The sequence below is a fragment of the Coptis chinensis genome, chromosome 6 (genome assembly GCF_015680905.1).
Source record: "Coptis chinensis isolate HL-2020 chromosome 6, ASM1568090v1, whole genome shotgun sequence".
Classification (NCBI taxonomy): domain Eukaryota; kingdom Viridiplantae; phylum Streptophyta; class Magnoliopsida; order Ranunculales; family Ranunculaceae; genus Coptis; species Coptis chinensis.
In genome coordinates this window covers 73,229,773-73,249,663 of record NC_141461.1, presented here as the reverse complement: position 1 = coordinate 73,249,663, position 19,891 = coordinate 73,229,773, and the positions used below count along the sequence as shown (strand labels likewise).

Sequence of the window (19,891 nt, the reverse complement as noted above, 5' to 3'; positions counted from 1 at the left end):
GAACCAACAACACCAAGTCTCCTTGGAGATCCACGATGAATGAACAGCTTACCATAACCCATAACTCAAAGATATGAAAGCATTCTTTAAATTGCAGAGATATGAACACAAATATATCAGTCAAGAGATTGATAGTTCACCAGTAAACCAAGAGCATAAAAAATAGAACAAATGAGAATACCAGCAGATCTGGTCAGCGGAAAACTTCCCCAGCACACTAAGATGCATGGATACTGGAGGTCACCCATTGACCTGTGTCATATAGGTATGATACTGGTACTGGTACAAGATACACTTCAAATATTGCTGAAACACATATCCTCACATAGCTATGAATAATATGGTCAGTAGGTAGGGGGTGGGGGAGAAACAACACAAACAGAGATGCTAATCAGTAATTGCAGCACCATCTTATGTTCAAAATTACATTGAAATGCTAGGTTTTCCTAAAGATATATTGCTTGTATACAGTGTCCTAGATTTTCAAAAGTTTTGTATCGTACCCTGTACCAGTGTCGCTCTTATCAGTATCTGCGCATCATAGCCATCCCACATAAACAATACCACCGAAACGAGAAGAGAAAAAAAAAAACACTTGTAAAACTGGCCAAAAATGCATTTTTTGTTAGAGCTCTGATCATTGCCACGGGGACAATGTCATCGGTGAGGCGGTGACTAGAAAAGGACAGGCCACTAGCGAACACCAAGGAGCTTCCCTCTCTAATACCAAGTTAAATTTTGAATAGGCTAAAACTTGATTAATCTAATATGCTTTACAAATTGACTTACACTTTATAAATAAGGAGAGAACGCATACTATGAACTCTACCTACTTAATTTGCGACTAAAACACGTACTGTAATATACTGCTAGACTACTCATACTTTTCAACAGGAATTTATCTTGCGTTTAAGATCCACAACAAATGCGCATAAATCATGGTCACTTGCGTGTAGAGGATTGGGCTCAATATGTGTTGCATGGGTACGGGTACGAGTGTCCAATTTAGACACCAGTGCGGAAATTCAGACATGGCATGGACTAAAAAATCAGATTTGTGGACACGGCTAATTGTTAACTTAATTTTAATTTTTTTATTACTAAAAACAATTTGACAAGAAGGTTATAGAAAAGATAAGTAAAATTTTGAAGTTACAGGATTTCAGTTCTAATATTTTGTGTTTCTTTGTGTCATTTCTTGTTTAAGGTACATTATCCTTCACCTCTTCATCTAGAAGTGTCAGTGTCGTATTTAAGTCGTGTGTCCGTGTCAGACATGCCGACATGGGACACGATACAAAATCCCAGACAATGTTTTTATATCCCCCTAGCCCAAGAGACACTTTACTTCACTCTTTTGGTTTACATGTTTGATGAAGATATAGCTGTTTTGATGGAAGTTAACATGGGAGTCTGAGAGGTTTTATTTTCTGTTTTCTCACGTTCATCTAGAAGTAGTGCTAATGTGCCGTTATCAATGTATTCCCCATTATTCTATTTATTGGAGCTTCATGCTGCAAAGCTCTAATATGATGAAGTGATATTTGCATGTCTAGCGTATAGTAAAGAGGATCAGTATTTTAGTCTTTTTGAGTTCTTTCACTGAGAGGTTTGCAACTATCAAACGGAATTGTTTCCAGTAAATGTTTGATACAAATATAATTTACGTTTTTCTTGTTTAGTTTCATATAGACGTATCCATGTTAGAGTGTGGAAGTTGGATGTGTTGTTGGTTTTGTGTTCTAACATGCGTTTTATGGGACAGCTACTGGTGAAGCAGGAGAGGTGGTAGGGGATGGTCCAGGTGTCAAGATTTTCAAAGTTGCAACGATGCTTAGCTTTGCTGTGAGTGCTTACCTGAATTTTCTATATTTTTTCTATTCTTTTTCATTTTTGTATGATCATTATTTAAACAGATGGGAATAATAGTGATTATTACTGTTGCATGGTAAATTGCTAATCTGATGTTTATCACTCTCAAAAATTTTAACCTGTGACACAACCACTGCATTATAATAAACACTTTCAGAAGTATTGCGTATGATTTGTACTTTGGGTCTTGCTTAGTGAAAGTATTCATTGGGGTTGGACTTTTGGAGTAAGATGGCAGTGGAAGGTGATATCATATCATAATTCCTGGCATTATAGAAATGCCTGGTGATTTATTTATGTCGATCAACGGTTGTTATATATCCATGAGAACTGAGTCTTTAGAGATTGGTGAACATTTTCACCTCCTTATTCCTTATCCTAGCTCATGTAGTTTCCGTTGGAGAAGAAATAGGTTTCCTTTATTTAGGTTTAGTGCAATGACTAAGATAGTTGAGAAGGTGGATGTGCAAACAGCTCGTGCCAAGTAGGATTGTTAATCTCATAGAAGTTAGAATAATATTTTTTTGGGTAAAATGGCTAGCCCCAAGTCCCCAACTATTGAGGTTACATGTAGTTTTCCTCTAGAAATGTCAACTACTACACTATATACTGCTTCCTAAAAAATTAAAGTTTGTTGATTATTCCGCATTTTAGTTATCCTCCTGAAGTGTCAGGTACTATACTAGTATACCGCAACGCGGTGTGGACTGACTGCCAGTTGTATACAAAAGTTATTTAAGAATCTTCCCTTGCGCAACATGAGTTGACAGTCGGGAATTTGTGATGAAGAAGAACATCAGTGGAAGATCAAATTTGGTGTGCGACGCAGGAAGTCGAGAATTTGCGTGTACAGAATTTTGGTATGGTTGGCAAATGTGCGGAAGGGATCTAAGTGATAGATTGGTGAGTATGGTAGTTATAACTGATTTTGAGTTTTATGTGGAAGTAGAGAAGAACTGAAGTATGTTAGAAGAATTGAAATGAAGAGATGAAGTATGTGAGGGAGTGAAATGAGGAGGAGAGAAGAGCAGTTAGACATGAATACACGGGACAGGACACAATATTTTGACCCTCCCTAGTGCAAGGGACCTCCCTACGGTCGGTCGGACCATGTATTGCTTCCTGAAAAAGCAAAATATATTGATTATATCACGTTTTTGAAATAAAATTTTCTGTTAAAGACAGATTGACTTTGAAGTCAATGGGTCGACCCTCTTGTCGTTGGAAAGATTGGGAAGAAAGCCTTCGTCCTCCAAACATCCTTTTCTTTTTTAACTTTTCTTTTGACTTCCTGCACTTCTGATCAAAGTATGCATTATAGGCTTGCTTGAAATGAATTGTGTAGGGGTACCCCTTCAATTTTTTAATTATAGTCCCAACAAACCACCAACAGATCATGGAAGAGCACAGCAGGAGAAGCTTACTAGACTTTTTTATATTTTTTATATATTTGATTTTATCTGACTGCCTGTTGTAAGCGAGCATGTGTGAGCAAATGTCTTGGTGTTTGTTTTTACGACAGATAAGATTCGCCTTATCATACGTGCCATTACCATGCCGTAGATGTTCTGCTGTTCTTATTTATTTTGAAGCTTATGAAATAAAATTTCATATTCTGAAAATAGTAACAAAATTAGTTGTCTCGTCCAAATTTAGAAGTTGGCAGAGACAATTGGCAAATTAGTATATAACTAAAAGAAATGGGATCAAACTCCTTATGTTGTAAAAAATCAGTCTCCTGATAACTTATTCAGTTTTTATAACAAATCACATGAAATTGATATGATTATAAAACACATAAGACCCCTCTGGTTCTCTTCAACTTACTCTAAAACTTGTAATTTCTTCGTTCGATTCTGAGTCCTTGGGATGAACATCCGAGCCCATAATTGCTTGCCGTTAACGCAGAACTTGGCTTTCTCTTTCTGACCCAAAATAAGCGGGATGGTCAGTACATTTCTAAAGACTATTTTTGCACATTTGGGCGCTACTTTCTCTCTAGTTTCCTCCATGATTACTTCTTCAACAACGTCACCATATCTCCTGCCGAACAAACAAAATTACAAAACAAAACAAAAAAATAAAATAAAGAAATTAAAAAAGAATGTTTGGAAGGAACTTTTGGAAGAGTTGTATGTGGACAACCCACTAAAGACTTGATTTTGTCTTGAGACGTGTACATTCAAGTTTCAATTTTTAAAGTCCGTAGACAAATTGATTTTTTAGTAAAGTTGTCTCAATAAAAATCTTTCATAAACTATGTCAGTGTTCTTTAACAAGAAAGTAGTTAGCTTTATATCGATTACTTACTTTGTGAAATAGTCAATTATTTCTTCCCTGCACAGTGGATAACCATCTGAGAAGGTAAGAAACATAGTTCTTTGGTCTCGCGGAGGACGCTGGTTTGCATAAAACGGCCTAGCAAATGGATCTAATGATGAAGGTCTTGATACATGACGACTTCGTGTGGAGGTTTCGGCTTGACTTCTAGAGCATTCACCAACATCTCTAAATAATACCACACGCTTTTCAGGGTCGACTTCTCTAGCAGCATTTTTGTCAAAGATTACGTTACAGATGGTGTTTAGGAAGTGGGTTGTACGTTCAAAAATGATATCCCGATTGGTGTATATGAACCCTCGGTTTATAGGTTTATTTACCAGCCCAGACATAAACAGATCTTCATCCAAATTTCTAGGTTCTGTTGCATCTGGTCCAAAGCTATGAAAACACGACGTTGTCTCTTTGAAAATTATCTTGACTGTTTTATCATCACATAAACAAATCTTTTCAAGTAAACCGGCATAACCTACCTCTTCCAGGCAGAACCATAAAGACATTACTTTCTTTGTAACCAACCAATTTATCTTCATGCGGCCAACAATCCTGTTGAATAGCTGTACTTCTGCTCTGTGAAACATCCGTAGATCAACTGGAGGAGGAACGGTAGATATCATAGAGAAAAGAAGGAAAAGAAAACAAGAGTGGCTGGCCATCACTGTGGTATGCCAAGCACTGAGAATTTCAAACTATGATCAAAGGTGGATTGATAGTGACAAATGCAGGGTCACAGGAGTGCTTTAATAGAGGTTTTGGCACATGTCCTATGGTAAAATTTTTACGCAAAGCAAGCTTGTGCTGCAGAGCAGTAGGACATTGCTATGTACAAGATCGGATGGGTTTTTCAATCACGATGATTTAGAAGGTGTCAGTGCTATTTAGAGGGAAAGCAACACGGTGTGTTGATGGTTTTGTCACCAATTATAATGCCCGAGATCTCGTCATTTCATACCTAACATATAAGCTCACAATGCAGACATAATTAGATTTTTCATTATGACAATTATGAATAATACTGCTTTAGAATATCTGATCAATGCACATAAATATTAGTTATGCCATATCTAATTACGTAATACTATTTTTAGAACACTAATAAATTATTTGTCATTAAAAAATTCTATGCACAATTGGAAAATTTCCAAAATAGTGGACAAAAAAAGGATGGAATTGATACACCTAGGAGTCAATTTGCTAATCGTGATTCCCTGTTGTATATTCAATGCGAATGGGATAATGGACTTCATTCAAGTCTCACCCCCCAAAAAAAATAAATAAATAAATAAAAAAAATCTTGGTTTGCGGTCTTTTTCCTCAGGGCATCACACTTCCGTCGACGATTTTTATAATGTCTTGAATTTTTTTCTAGTAGATATCCTTTCGGTTCATTATGCCATGAATGTGGCTTAGCAGACAAGCTAGGGAGTTAGGAACCACTTCGCATAATTCTCTGATGAAAGAAGAATGGACGTAATAAGATAGGAGGAAATAGTTTGAGTTGGATGACCTTCTAGTAACAAACTGTCCAGTGTCCAGTACTTAAAAATGAGTTCGTACTTGTTGCTGACCAATTGATACCAAGTACTTTCATTGTTTAAAACAGCTAGTTCAGTAGCTGAGGCGGTAAGTCAGAGGCGTAATCCTCGCTCTCCTCAGAACAAAGAATGCTTAAATGGTTTCATATATACTGAGGCTACAAGTAACTCCATCAAGCTTCATAAAGCCTGTTACTTCGTATTAAGTTCTGGCATATGGGTAACCTAAACCACACGACATAAATCATAGTACCATATGTGAATGATTAGATATTTGTGTCAATAAACAAAGTATAATCATAATAACACGACTAGGAGCAACCAAAGTTGGTAAAACCCTTGGGTGATGATGCCAGAGGTCTGGGGCTCGAACCCCGCAAGCATCAAAGAGTTACTGATTTCATTTAAAACAGGCTTGCCAATCAAAAAATAAAAATAAAATAAGAAGTTCTTTGTTTTTTTTTTAACTTATTGTTTTAATAGTATTATATCCAACTAACAACTAATATAATGGTTGGCATTGGAATCTCCTAACAAAAACACCATTTTCTGAGGACTTTTCAATGCTCTCCCCTTATTTGCTTAGACAAAGGTATGCAGCAAACACTTTCTAAACAATCATCTAACTTTAACTTCCTATATCACAAGGAAATAGATTATCTTTTCTTGACTCTCCTAGACGAGCAGCCAGAAGGCTCAAAAGGTTCATTCAGGGTGGGCACCTTCTTTACAGAAAGCTTTATTCATAATATTCATACCTCTAGTGTTCAAGCATCCACATCTCTTTTTTGTGAATTTGAATTGAAGTTTTCTTCTTTTTTTCCTTCCTGACCCTTGGGTGTTGGGGCTCCCACTGCCTCTTTTTCCTTGTCTTTCATTGTTTAAGTTAGCGAGCTTCTTGAAGGATCTGGTTTGCTGGTTTGGCATTAAGTTCCTCAGCAGTCTTCTGAATTTGGTCTTCAATGAATCTTACTTTATTTCCATCTGATAATTCTTCATCTTCAGAGTCATGACAGTTTTGTAGCACCTATAAAGTATATCTATCCTTGCTGTACTGCCTCATCTACTCAGGATAGGTCTCAAGTACCACATTCTCCCCTTGTAGAGGCAATATTTCAGTGCTTTGTACCATATTATGTACAGTGGTAGTTCAACATTTTGCAGCAGGTAACGTCAGGAAGTACCTTCTCAGATTGAATTCCTGACTCAGTTGCTACTGTTGCAAGTTGTTGTAACAGTTGTATACTCTTCCGTATTTTATTGTATAACAGTTGCTTGTATGAAGGGGCTTTTACTCTTTTTCGTCGCAAAATTCTGTGACACATTTGCTTCAGGGACGATCACTGCAGTAATCTGTGTCGTATATGTTGTTGCCTCAGGAATCACGACCACATTTACTTCTGTTGGGAGTCTTCTAGTAGCTTGAACCGTCTCACCTTTAGGTTGACCAGTTTTAGTTCTTCTAGATGGTGAAGTGACCACCAGACTTACTTTTTTGAATTGTTTCTGTTTGTTCTAGATTTCCTCAACATACCTAATTAATGTGCTTGTACTGGCCAGACTCAGCTCTTCTATCAGGTTTTGTAGCACAAGTCTTTACTGTGGTACTTGAATAAGGTGTTGTAATATGCATAAATCAGTTGCAGCTTGTACGCTATGCAAACTTATTGGATATTCAGCACTGGCATTGACTTGTTCTTGTTTAGAATTTTAGATCCCACTTTTAACTTTAAAGATGAAGGAAACTGAAAGTTCAAGGGGCATCTCAACAGAGACTAGCAGAATTTAAGCCTTTCTTTCTTCATAGTTTCTTTGTCCATACACATTCCAAAAGACTTGCAACAAATGATATTCCAATATCTCGTAGAGTTTTACCCAGATGAGTACTGGAGAGATCTCATTTTCGGTCCTCGAGTTCTTTTGCCCATGGCTTGATGATGAATATGCAAGCTCTAATAAAATCAGGCCTTCCCTCTAATACAAGCTGCTGACACCATCTTTGGTAAAGTTCATATCAAATGGGTCTTTGTCTGATTTAATCTCCAGATTCTTTCATAAATGTATCTTGAACAAGAGGGAATGGGAGTCTCTTGTCTATAAAGAAGCCTATTAATACATCTTTCCTTTTGAGGAAACCATGTTCCTGTATATTCGAGGAACTTCAGCTACACCGTTGGAGGGTTCAGGCTTAAAGTTCTTGAGAGAGGTTGCAGCAATCAAAGCACTAGGTTTCTTAAACAGCAAACTCAATGAACCATGACCTGGTTAGAACCAGGTAGGGCCAGCAGGAATATACAAAATGACCTGGTTAGAACTTCTAAAGAACATACAAAATGTGTAGGGAGTTGATGGAGGAAGGAGGTTTCCTTCTTCAGCTCAGAACTTCTAAGTTGCCCAGAATAGAAAGTTTAGTTGATGAACAGAAGAAAATAAGAACTTATCAAACAAAAGTTACAATTAAAGGGCCGTCTAAGATATGGGAATGTACGAGGGAGAGCAAAATATGCCCAAGTAATCTTGAAGGGTAGGGGTTCCCCACCTCGTTACAGAGCAATAACCCCTCTTATATGTTGGATATATGTATTATCTACTTGTTTGTTTTATTTGCATTTCGAGGTATCCATGTTAAAGTGTTGAAGTTGGGTGAATTGTTGATTTTTTGTTTTAATATGTGTTTTATGGGAGCAGCTACTGCGATGACAGAAGAGGTGGTAGAGGTTGGTCCGGGAGTCAAGAAATTTGGGGTTGCTGTTAAAGCTACAGAGACTCTCAACTGTGGTGTGAGTGGTTAGTTAAAATTTCTATCAATTTTTTTTTAAATAACATTTTTGTATTAATTTATTGTTATAAAATTAAATATTATTACGTTATTAATCTTGCCCACTATAGCTAAACACCTAAAAGGGTAATTTCAGAAGCATTGCCATGAAACGAACTTGAGTATTGCTTATTGAAGATATATTAGTTGGGGTTGGATTTCTCGAGTAATATGTCATGGAAGTCAATTTGAATTCATAGCTCTTACAAGTTGCCAAGAAATAGTTCCTTTGCACGAGTAGGAAACCTTTCTTTCCCTTGCTTCCAAAACTTCAAAAGAAAGAGCAACCTCATTCCTTTTTTAGGCCATTTAATCTATTGACCGTGTTCCTGCAGGAATCGGAAGACATGGGGGGCTCATCCAATTCCTTAGTAGTTTTAGTGACGGCTAATGGGTTATTCATGTTAATTCTAGGTCCGCTCAATATTCACAAGACTTGGAAGGTTTGGTAAATATGTAATTTTTAAAAAACATCATCCTAGCTCACACATCTTCATTGGAGTAGAAGTAGGTATCTTTAATTAGCTATGGTATGTTGTCCCAAAATCAATACAGTTCCCTTCCATGTGATATAGATCGCAAACTCGTAATGTAAAAATCTATGTAAACTTTGTTTGGATGATACTTGAATATTATGGATGCGTTCGACCATGTTGGATTCATCATGCAATTTGATTGAGTTGTATTTTTTCACTCCAGAAGCAATTGTGTATGACATATATATTAAGTACATTGCGACAAATGTCCTTGCAAGTTTCTTGTTAAAATTCCTGCTCCTTTATTCTTCTGTCCGTTTCTCATAAATAACAGTCTTTCACTTGAGCCTTGGCTTGAGAAGAACCTCTTCCTGGATGAATGGGATCCATGGTCAAAGCGTGGTGACGGTTTAGGCTCGCTCTATGGAAATCGATTTTAAAATATTTGCTCTACTTTACTTTGAGCAAATTGGTGCAACAAATATATGTTAATTTTACATTTTCAAGTTCGTGGGCATCTGTACTGGGGAGAATAATTGAAAGATATGATAAGTAAATCTGTTCTATGATGTCTTGAAAATCTGTTCTCTTGCACAAGCAAATCTTATAGCATTATTTTACCTTATTGAATCTCTTTCTTTATTTCTTTAAGGATTTTTGTTTTCATCTGTGTAGTTTTTGTTTCATACTCTGACTTTGAAACATTTATAGACCAGGCCTAACAATGGAGACATGCCAACATCCTATAAGTGAAGATGACTTTTGAGATGTATTAAAAGAAAGGTTGTTATCAAGTTTGTCCTTCCACATTTAACTTGTCTATTGGAAACTTATAATGACAGAATGGAGGTGGCTTAGTTTTATTTACTGTGGTGCGGAAAAACTTGATAGTGAAGAAGCCGTCTGAAGTATCAGCAGCTGAAGATGCTGGATTACCTGTTGCTGGTCTAACGGCACTCCTGGCCTTCACAAAGTCTGCCGGTATCAAACTTGATGGGAATTGTTAAACAGTTAACATCCTAATTATAGCTACCTCAGGTGGAGTGGGTCATTACACTGTCCAAGTGGCAAAACTTGGAACAGCGCACACCGCAGCTACTTGTGGTGCAAGAAATACTAATTTCGGCAAGAGTTTAGGGGAAGATTGTGTTCTCGACTATTAGACTTCTGACGGGGTGGTTTGGAAGTGTCCATCTGGTGTGAAAGATGATGTAGTAATCCACTGTGCGTTTCTTTGTCAACACTTCTGAAACAAATTTGAGAAGGTGATAGATAACACTCCTGGTCTTTGTGCTTTTATGACCTTTGCGTCTAAGAAGCAGCAGGTGCCGATGATTTTGATTCCCAAGGCTGAGCTGATTTGGAAGGGAAAGGAGGGAAAGCGTAAGACATAATAAACTCAAAAAATCCATGGAGCAATGTTGAAGAAGCTTGGTCGAAGGTAGGGGTGTAATACGGGGAGGGCCGGGTCAACTGCGGGTCAAATAGTGATGAGTCAGGGCGGGACGGGTCTAGGGGATACAAATCTAGTGGTCCCCGACGGTGCGGGACAGGTTGAAGTGTCATGTCTTAGTACTATCACCCGGCCCGTTGGGTCAGTTTACGGGACGGGTTTTGGGCGGGTTATTTGGGTCGGGTGGAAATTATCATTTTAACCCAATTTCACTCAAAAAAAACTTTCTAATTCTGCAAGTAATATATTTCCAATTCACAGTATAGAGAAAAAATTGAATCAATCAATAAAAAATAAACAAAAATAAAAAAACTTGAATTTGAATCCAAAACCATATCTGTAAATTTGAAACTTATTTATCGTGATTTACCATTTGTAAATTGATTATTTTCCATAGTATGATAAAATGAAGATGAGAGCAAGGATCTATGGTACAAAACAATAAAATATAAACTAAAAGAATTCGAAATTAATACAAGGATGAATGATTTATTTTCTCCAAAATTTGAAAGTTAAATTTGAATTTTTGATATTTTCCCAATGTTCAAACTTAAATATGTGAAATTGATGTTGAACTCATAAGTTTGTATTCATATCTCTCAAATTTCTACAAAAGTTAAAAGAAATTATAAACAAAATACAAAAAATATTAGAGTTAGAGTCTTGAAATTGTGCGGGTCAACGGGGTTGGGTCAACAGCTTTTGACACGGTACGGGTCGGACGGTTTGACGGGTCGGATTTGAGCATAGAATTTACACCTATATTCCGACCGTATAAAAACGGTGGTGGGGCGGGATGGGTCTATTTTCGGGTCAGTGCGGGTTTGGATGGCGGGTGAAGACCGGGTACCCTACTGAATGATGGGTCAACGGTTTTTTTTTACACTCCTTAGTAGAAGGGCACTGATGGCCATACTAGAGGAAGATAATAGTAGAAGTTTAGGAAACTGTACTTTGGATATTTGTGAATTTGCTATTATGCGTCTGAAGTATTATGAGCATGACCGTGCATGCGGATCATGTAGACTGTTACTCATAAACACTTCATTGTCGTTGTTTGGTTACTCACTATGAGAAAGCTTGAGGAATTTCTCTTTTGGTTTGATGGATTTCATACTTTGATCAGATACTTTACGTAGGGCCTAGAAGTCTAGCATGAATGGGGGTATCAGGTACAATTATCCGTAGCATAAAGGTTGCAAATTGATTCTAATGTCTTGGTCATACATAAAGTCTGTACTCTGGCCTTCGTGTTATCAGAACGGGATATTCAGTTGCCTGAAATGCTTACATGTTTCACTGAATTATATAACAAACCTTTTGAAATTTTCCAATCACCGAGAAAAACACGCATATTTTTTAAATTTCTTCTTAGTTTATTTTTACGGATGAAAATCTGCATCAGTTCATTAGAGATTTAGAGTCCTACGTCCAGTGGGGCCTTTTACAAGAAAGCCAATTACAAAATGATTATTGTTATAAATGTACTACAATGTTTACTGTCGTGTCTATACATGTGGGCGGCGACAAAAAACTATACCTATTGAAGAAATATGTTTCGAATAGAAATCCGGAATGTGGTATCATTGTCTACAAGTATGCAAACCCTACAACGCATCGGTTTTTTTTTTAAGACTTGAGTAATATATATATATATATATATATATATATATATATATCGGTTTTTAGGGGTGACATCTAAGCGTGACATTCTTATTGTATATCCTATCAAAAAGTGCATTTCAACAATGAATTAGTGTATTATTTTTTGTAGATATAATCTACTCTTCATAGATTATATCTCTACAAAAAATTAGCTCAATCCAATATGTGGAACTTTGTCATCTTCCATTGTTTAAGTTTGCAATTTTATCTAACGGTCTAGAAATAATTTTAAGTTTGACAAAACTAGAAATATTGGATTGAGTTAATTTTTTGTAGAGATATAATCCATGAAGAGTAGATTATATCTATAAAAAATCATACACTAATTCATTGTTGAAATGCACTTTTTGATAGGATGTACAATAAGGATGTCACAGTTAGGATGTCACCCTAGCCAAACCGTATATATATATATATATATATTTATTCGTAGATGATTGATTATTATGCATATATTAGCCTTGGTTTCGACTTGATTATTTTATATTCATTACTAGTGAGATGTATAGATAATTGAGATATAGATAAAGAAATAATAGTTTTATTTCTTAGTCGATGTAGTATAGACGAAGTTTGTGAGTACCTTCACTGAAAAACTCTCACGAGGCTATCACTCATCCACTAGGGAATTCCTAGTGGTTTAAGGCCTTGTTGCATATGGTCAATGCAATCGCACTCAACGAAACGAGATTAATTAGAACTCCATTTTTTGTCACTTATGCTAATTTCTCATATTTGCTTGAGGACAAGCAATATGCTGTTTTGGGGTGGTTTGATAAGAGCCAAAAACTGTAGTTTTAACTCCTTAACAATAATACTTTTAGACCAATTATGCGAGTAATAAATAAGAGTTAATGTTGATTACGTGCTTTTATGTATTTCAGGCATTGAAGTCAATTATGTGCAGAAATGTGTCACTTTGACGAGATAAAGGAGCAAGGGTTGGTTGCTAAGAAGTCTGTGATTAAAGGTCAAGATTCAAGAAGAAAAAGCCTTTGTAAAGCCCGGTCAAAGCTGAAAAGTCAAAGTCAACGCGGGCTGAAATAGTATACAAAAGTCAACAGAATTTCCAAAGACCGTATCTTTGGGCTCAGACCTCGGAATTGGGCCTACCTTATGTCAAAACGACCGGCTTGGAATCAGCTTTCCAATGGTCCAAGCCTTGACCAAATTAGAGGAGCAAAAGTAGACGAAAATTCTATGGAAGTCAAATCCAGCTGAAAATGCCTATGTGGACTGAAGAAATTGGGTTTTGGGCTCAATTTTTCAGCCCAAAACATGGATCCTCAGCCCATGCACGAAAATGTTGATCTGGTCTCCTCCATTTGAAGACACAAGACTTAACTCTTAGAAAAAAAAGGAGATTAAGGTAGAAGGTAGCCATTAGAGGATAGTTTTGAGATCTAGATCTAGTTTTGAAAATCAATTAATTAGTTTATTAATTAGTTTTTATTATCTTGCTTTAATTTAGTATTTGAATCAATTGTTATTTATTCATTAGATTAATAAAGTAATTCAATTCTTCATAATATAGTTTCATTTCATTAATCATTGTAGTTTCAATTCCTAGATTTAGTATTTATCATTGTTAGTTTCAATTAAATCTAGCAATTTTAGACGTACATTTGAATTTAAATAAGTAAGGTTAGAATCTTTATACCTTGTCTTGTTTAATTTCATTGGGAAATGATAGCATAATGATTCTAGGCTAAACCTCCATTAGAGGGGGTTGAAGAAGCCTTGATGAAGCTTGATTTTGATTAGCGTAGAGTAGTAGTAATTTCCATTCCATTCTAGAAAACGATTAGTTCACCATGAGAATGGGTTTGATTATTTCACATGCTAGATGTTAGTTAGTAGAGATTACCATGAATAACTAGGGATTAGGAAGAACCAATTGTTATGCGAAAGCAATTCAATTCGGATTACGACGATTCTTCGTTAGTAAATTAAGTCAAGTTAAGGTGGAATCAATCCCCCCTAATTCCTTATCATAGTATCAATTTAGTATTGCTGTAGTTGAATTATCATAGTTATGTATTTGAGTATAATTTGCATCATAGTATAAATTCGTAAATCTCTCATTGACTTTGGTAGGATTGATAATCTTAGGAAACGCGAATTCTAAAGAACTAGGAGTGGAACGAATCTTCTATTCCAACTCTATTTCGATAGATTCGAGAGTAGAAATCTTTGATAAATAACACACTCAAGTTTAGTTTTAGTTTTAGTTTTACTTGCGTTTGAGTCTCATCGCTTATTTGTGAGTAAAACTACATTTTATCACGTATCATATATCAACGACATGGTGGAAAAGAGTATATCCGAGGAAGAGCACCCATGGGGTTAAGCGAGACATTTGAGATACAACGGAAGCACAAGTTGAAGCTCAACCCGAAAAAGTGCACCTTCGGGGTGGCGTCAGGAAAGTTCATGGGATACATTGTGACTCAAAAAAGAATATAGGCAAACTAAGAGAAGATCAGTGCATTGACAGATCGACATGCTATCCCTGCAGAGTGAAAGAATTACAACAACGAGTAGGGAGAGTAACATTCACTAAATCGATTCATATCAAAGTCTTCATACAAGTGTCGGCCCCCACTATATTTATATTTATTGTTTAGAGAAACGACAAAGTTTGAGTAGACCACGAAATATGAAAGGGCTGGCTTTCCAGGAACTCATCAAAACCTACCTAGGAAGAGCTCCAACCCTTTAACGACCATCTTTGTTTGGTAGATCTCTCCAAGATATTGATGTATCACCATAAGTGAAAATATACCCTATTTGTGGGCTAGCTCTATATGGATCTAAACGATATCCAACATCTTTATAACTAACTAACTAATACAGTACAAGTTGTTGGCAATTGTTGAAGAAGGATACTGGTTGATAATGAGACAGTTCGGGTATCTCTGTAGAATGCAGTATCTTGCGCCCAGTTTTGTTTTCGATATATCTTTTGTTAGGAAAGTCCGTTTTTTATTTGGTTTGTTGGGTTAATTTTATTTTTATTAGTAGTTACTTAATATGTGATTATCCCAAAACTTTCTATTTTTGGAAAATTTTGAATTTATATTTCACCAATATAAAGGATGGCAATCTATATTAGGGTTTCAGTTTTGATTGAGTTAATAATATTAACAATTTTTCTTCTTGTTTCTATTGTTTTTGTATTCCTTGTATGTGAATCAACAAACTTTGAAGCCATTAATCCCTGATATTTCATAAGAAATCAACAGGCTTTAGTGTAGGTTGTGGAAATCTGCAAGTTATAAATTATTCCCTACATCAGTTGGGATTAGTTGCCTCGTATCCTGCACCATGCCTCCAAGAAGAAGTCCTACTGCAGCACGCAAAGTCCTCTTGCTGATGTTGTAGAACGTGATGATGTTGCACGATTAGCACGACAAGTTGAAACGTTAACACAACAAATGGCTGACGTAATGATTCAACTAAAAATCTAGATCCCAAATTCACATGTTGTGGAGGAGGAAGAGCACTGTCAATCTCCATCCTATATTATTGTGGATGATTGGGAAAACAATGATAAAGAACATTATTTTGCTGACTTTGATCACGAGGAAATTATTTATGCTGCTACAACTTGTGATTCCATAAGATTGGGTTCCGAGTTAAAGGTTAAAAAGTCATGAAACTTCAAACTTTGTTGATGTGGTTAAAAAAATTATGTATTTATTCTTGAAGTTGAAGAAATATTGGATTTTATCGATTGGGATTTACCCCTTGTGTTTGATGAAGAGGTTGTTGAAACATTTGAAATTTCAAAAGAGGTGAAAGATGTGAAAGTATGTGTGAATAAATTTTCATCTACATACGAAGATCCGTTTTCTTGTCGTGTTGAAGATTTTTCTCAGAATCGTGACTCTTTGATGGTACGAAAAATTGTTTATGGTGTGTTTTTTTGTTGAAAGAGGACGGATTTGCATAAGAGATTTCTCAGTTGAAACATTATGGAGCATTGTCACAAGGATGCTTAACAAAATTCGAGGACAAATTTTCTCTAAGAGTGGGAGAATGATGCAGTATATGGATTCATTCCGCTTCTTCCGGTTCCGCCAAGTAAAGAAGGTTTGATGCTCCGTGTTCATGGTAAAGCTGAAGAATTTCAGTGAAGAATTGAAGAATGTTCAGGGTGAAACTGAGAAACACTTGTTAGATTATGTTGATAAGTATAAATTAAATGTTGATAAGAAGCATCATTTTGTTGAGTTTGAGGTTGGTGATTTTGTTTGGGCTAGTTTGACTAAAGACCGATTTCCAATTGGTGAATATTCAAAGCTAGCTAGCTGCAAGAAAGATCGAACCATTGGAGATTCTTGAGAAAATTGATGTAGATGTAAATGTTTATAGGTTTAAGTTAATTGCCAAGTAGCATTCGTACTTCTGATGTGTTTAATGTTAAACACCTTGTTCCTTACCATGGCGATAGGTTTTATGATGATGCTTTGAATTCTTGGTCAAATTCTCTTCAGCAAGGGGAGGATGATGCAGTATAGGTTGTTGCCAATTGTTGAAAAAGGATACTGGTTGGTAGTGAGACAATTCGGGTGTCTCACTAGAAGGCAGTTTGGTTACTTGTTGGTAGTGAGACAATTCGAGTGTCTCACTACAATGTAGTATATCTTGGGCCCAGTTTTGTTTTCGCTATATCTTTTGCTAGGAAAGTCCATTTTTGATTTGGTTTGTTTTGTTAGTTCTATTTTTATTAGTAGTTTCTTAATATGTGGTTATCCCAAAACTTTTTATTTTTGGAAAATTTCAAATTTTGTGTTAGTTAAGGTATTTCGCTTATATAAAGGCTGGCAATCTGTATTAGGGTTTCAGTTTTGATTGAGTTAATAATATTAAAAGTTTTTTAACTTGTTTCCATTGTTTTGGTATTCCTTGTGTGTGAATCAACAAACTTTGAAGGGTCCAACTTTGAAACCATTTATCCCTAGTATTTCACAAGAAATCAACAGGATTTAATGTAGGTTAAGTTGTGGAAATCTGCAAGTTATAAGTTGTTCCCTACATCACTAACTATGGAATGCATTTCTCATGGCTAGGGTAAAACAAGTACATATCAATAATTCCTTGGAGATATTGATTTCTTTTCTAGTGGCGAATAGTGAAAATGAGCTTTATCTATATATAAGCACTTCACGACTTTCTTAGTGTATGTAGATTGATGGAAGAGTTGTTTGATCTACAGGTAGAAACAAAATTTTGTCCTCCCCAAATTATTCATTTCAAATTCTTTCTTTAGATATTTTCTTTATAGTCTTTGTGAGCCTTGTTGGAGCCTCAAAAAAAGATTAGGTCATCTACATATACAACAATGATAACAAAATGTAGAGTGTGTTTTCTCGATGGAAACACATGGACATCTATCATCATGCATTAATGTAACATTTTTCATAATACTCACTTATCTACACTATATGATATCCGGGTCTTCCGAAATACCCTTCCCAATATCGAACAGGCAATTTAAGATCTCCTTATTTACTTAATTTAGAAACACCTCCCTCACTAAATTTAGAATAAGCCCCCCTTTTATTAATATAATTTGAACAAGGTCCCTGTAGTGGCACGATGTAGCAAGATTGGACTAAGTCCGCGTTGTAGGGGATAGGAGGCAGCATAAGCAGGGACAATGAGGAGCAGCGAATCAAGGCCGCGGAACCCTAGTCCACAGGGCGGTAGGTGTACGGTCGGTAGGAGAGTCGTAGGATAAACAGACAGATGGGCGGTTTAGATGAGAGGGGGGAGACTATAAAAAAGAGAAGATGAGGAGAAAAAATGGAGGCCACTAGGGTGAGAAAGAAGGAGAGAAAAGAGAGGAAGGAAGGGGAAAATAGGAGTTTGTAGAAAAGATAGTTTTAGGGTCAATACATTTGGCGCCTTCTGTGGGGAGTAGAGAAAAGCAACTTAGAAATGGCACCGAAGAGAGCAGTGGGTAGGCCAAAGAAGGTTAGGGTTCATGCCGCGCGGAAGCAAAGTTGATTGAGGAGGGGGAAGAACTAGAAGAAGGGCGAGCAGCGGAAGAAACACGCCTGATGCGAGAGGAGATTGAGAGGCTGAGAGAAGAGAACGATGAGTTGCGAAGAGAGAGAGAGAAGACGGAGGAAGAGGCCGGGGAAGAGCTAAACGAGGGGTCCGAAAATGAGAGATCTGAAGATGAGGATGATCCCGGACTGAATCTAGTGGAAAATTCGGTAGCGGGGTTAACAATGGAGCAAGCCCAAGAAATGATAGGGAGGCAAACCGGCGGCAGACGAAGGAGCGCGGGGGAGCGGCCAGTCAGGTGGTGGCTGAGTTGAATTGCAACCTGCTAGCAAATGACATATGGGCTTCAGAGGTTCCAAAGCGGTTTGCCCAGCCGAGGTTCGAGAGGTATGACGGCAAAGGGAATCCAACAAACCATATTCATCATTTTTGGCAACAGATGCCACTCTGGCAGGAGTCTCGATATGACGGTCTACGATGTATGATGTTCCCGGCTAGTCTTAAAGGAGGGGGGTCGGATTGGTATTACCGACTGCCAGCGAGGACCATCAAAAATTTCCAGGAGTTGGAGCAGGCATTCATAGATCACTTCATACATCAGAAAAAGCAGGTGGTGGACATCGCGACTCTATTCAATGTGCGACAAAGAACCACGGAATCAGTTAGGGAGTTTTTGTGTCAGTTCAAGGCAGAGACATTGAAAGTTGAAAATCTGGATGAGAGGACAGCGGTGATAGCCTTTGAGAGAGGCTTGCTCCCAGGGACCGGAGTGCACCAATCCGTAGCCAAGAATGAGATTGTGACACTACATGAGCTGTATCCACGAGTGGAAAAGTATATAAGATATGAAGATTCTATGCAGAAGGATTCTAAGAGGACGGGGAAGGCCGTGTTGTCTTTGGAGAAGGATCGGGAACGGCAGAAAGTGGGGATGTCAGAAAAAGAAAATGGGAGATACCGTGGGTACGGAGAGTGAGCAGAGGGAAGCCGAGAAGGAATCCAAAGATAGTACAGGGAGAGGAAGCCATACCGCGAGATGGAACAGACTCCATTGAACAAACCGCTCAGTGAGATCTTGCCCTTAATAAAGAATATGTCTGGGTATGAAGGACCGCGAACTGTGCCAATGGAGATATCGGAGAAGCCCTTCTGTGCATATCATTAGTTAAGGAATCATGAGACGAATGATTGTTACGCTCTAAAATGGTTGATTCAGAAAATGGTGGAAAAAGGGAGGATGGGAGAATTTGTGAGAGACGGTCGGAATGAGGAGCGCATGCCGCCGCAGGGAAGGATACTGGGAACCACCAACGTGATTTACAGCGGGGAGGTTATGAGTCATAACGCTCATAAAGACAAGATACGGCGGACTGTGAGCATCCAGCAGATTAATGAGAGAACGGATAGGCCACGGCAGAGGCAGAAAAGGATAGAATTGTGTTTAGCAACGCGGACCTACGAGCAGTGGACTCACCACATGAAGACGCATTGGTCATTATAGTGGCAATGGGGAATTACATGTTGAAAAGGGTGTTGATTGATTGTGGGAGTGCGATAGATCTGTTGTTCAAAGGTGCTTTGGAGAAATGGGAGTTGATCCTAAGCAGCTGCGTCCTTCGTGAACTAATTTATATGGATTTAATGGAAGTATGATAGAGCCCATGGGGGAACTCTTATTGCCCGTGACAACAGGGCCGGTGACAGTCTTCGCCCA

At 37.3% G+C, this 19,891-nt stretch overlaps 1 pseudogene across 1 annotated transcript; it reads left to right on the top strand.

The window, feature by feature from the left end:
* Positions 1–6,468: 6,468 nt before the first annotated feature.
* Positions 6,469–16,506, top strand: LOC147494382 (chloroplast envelope quinone oxidoreductase homolog; annotated as a pseudogene). The gene is made up of 6 exons (XR_015199526.1): positions 6,469–6,914; positions 8,436–8,527; positions 9,884–10,482; positions 15,630–15,771; positions 15,871–16,058; positions 16,282–16,506. The product of XR_015199526.1 is annotated as a chloroplast envelope quinone oxidoreductase homolog (transcript).
* The last annotated feature ends 3,385 nt before the right edge of the window (positions 16,507–19,891 follow it).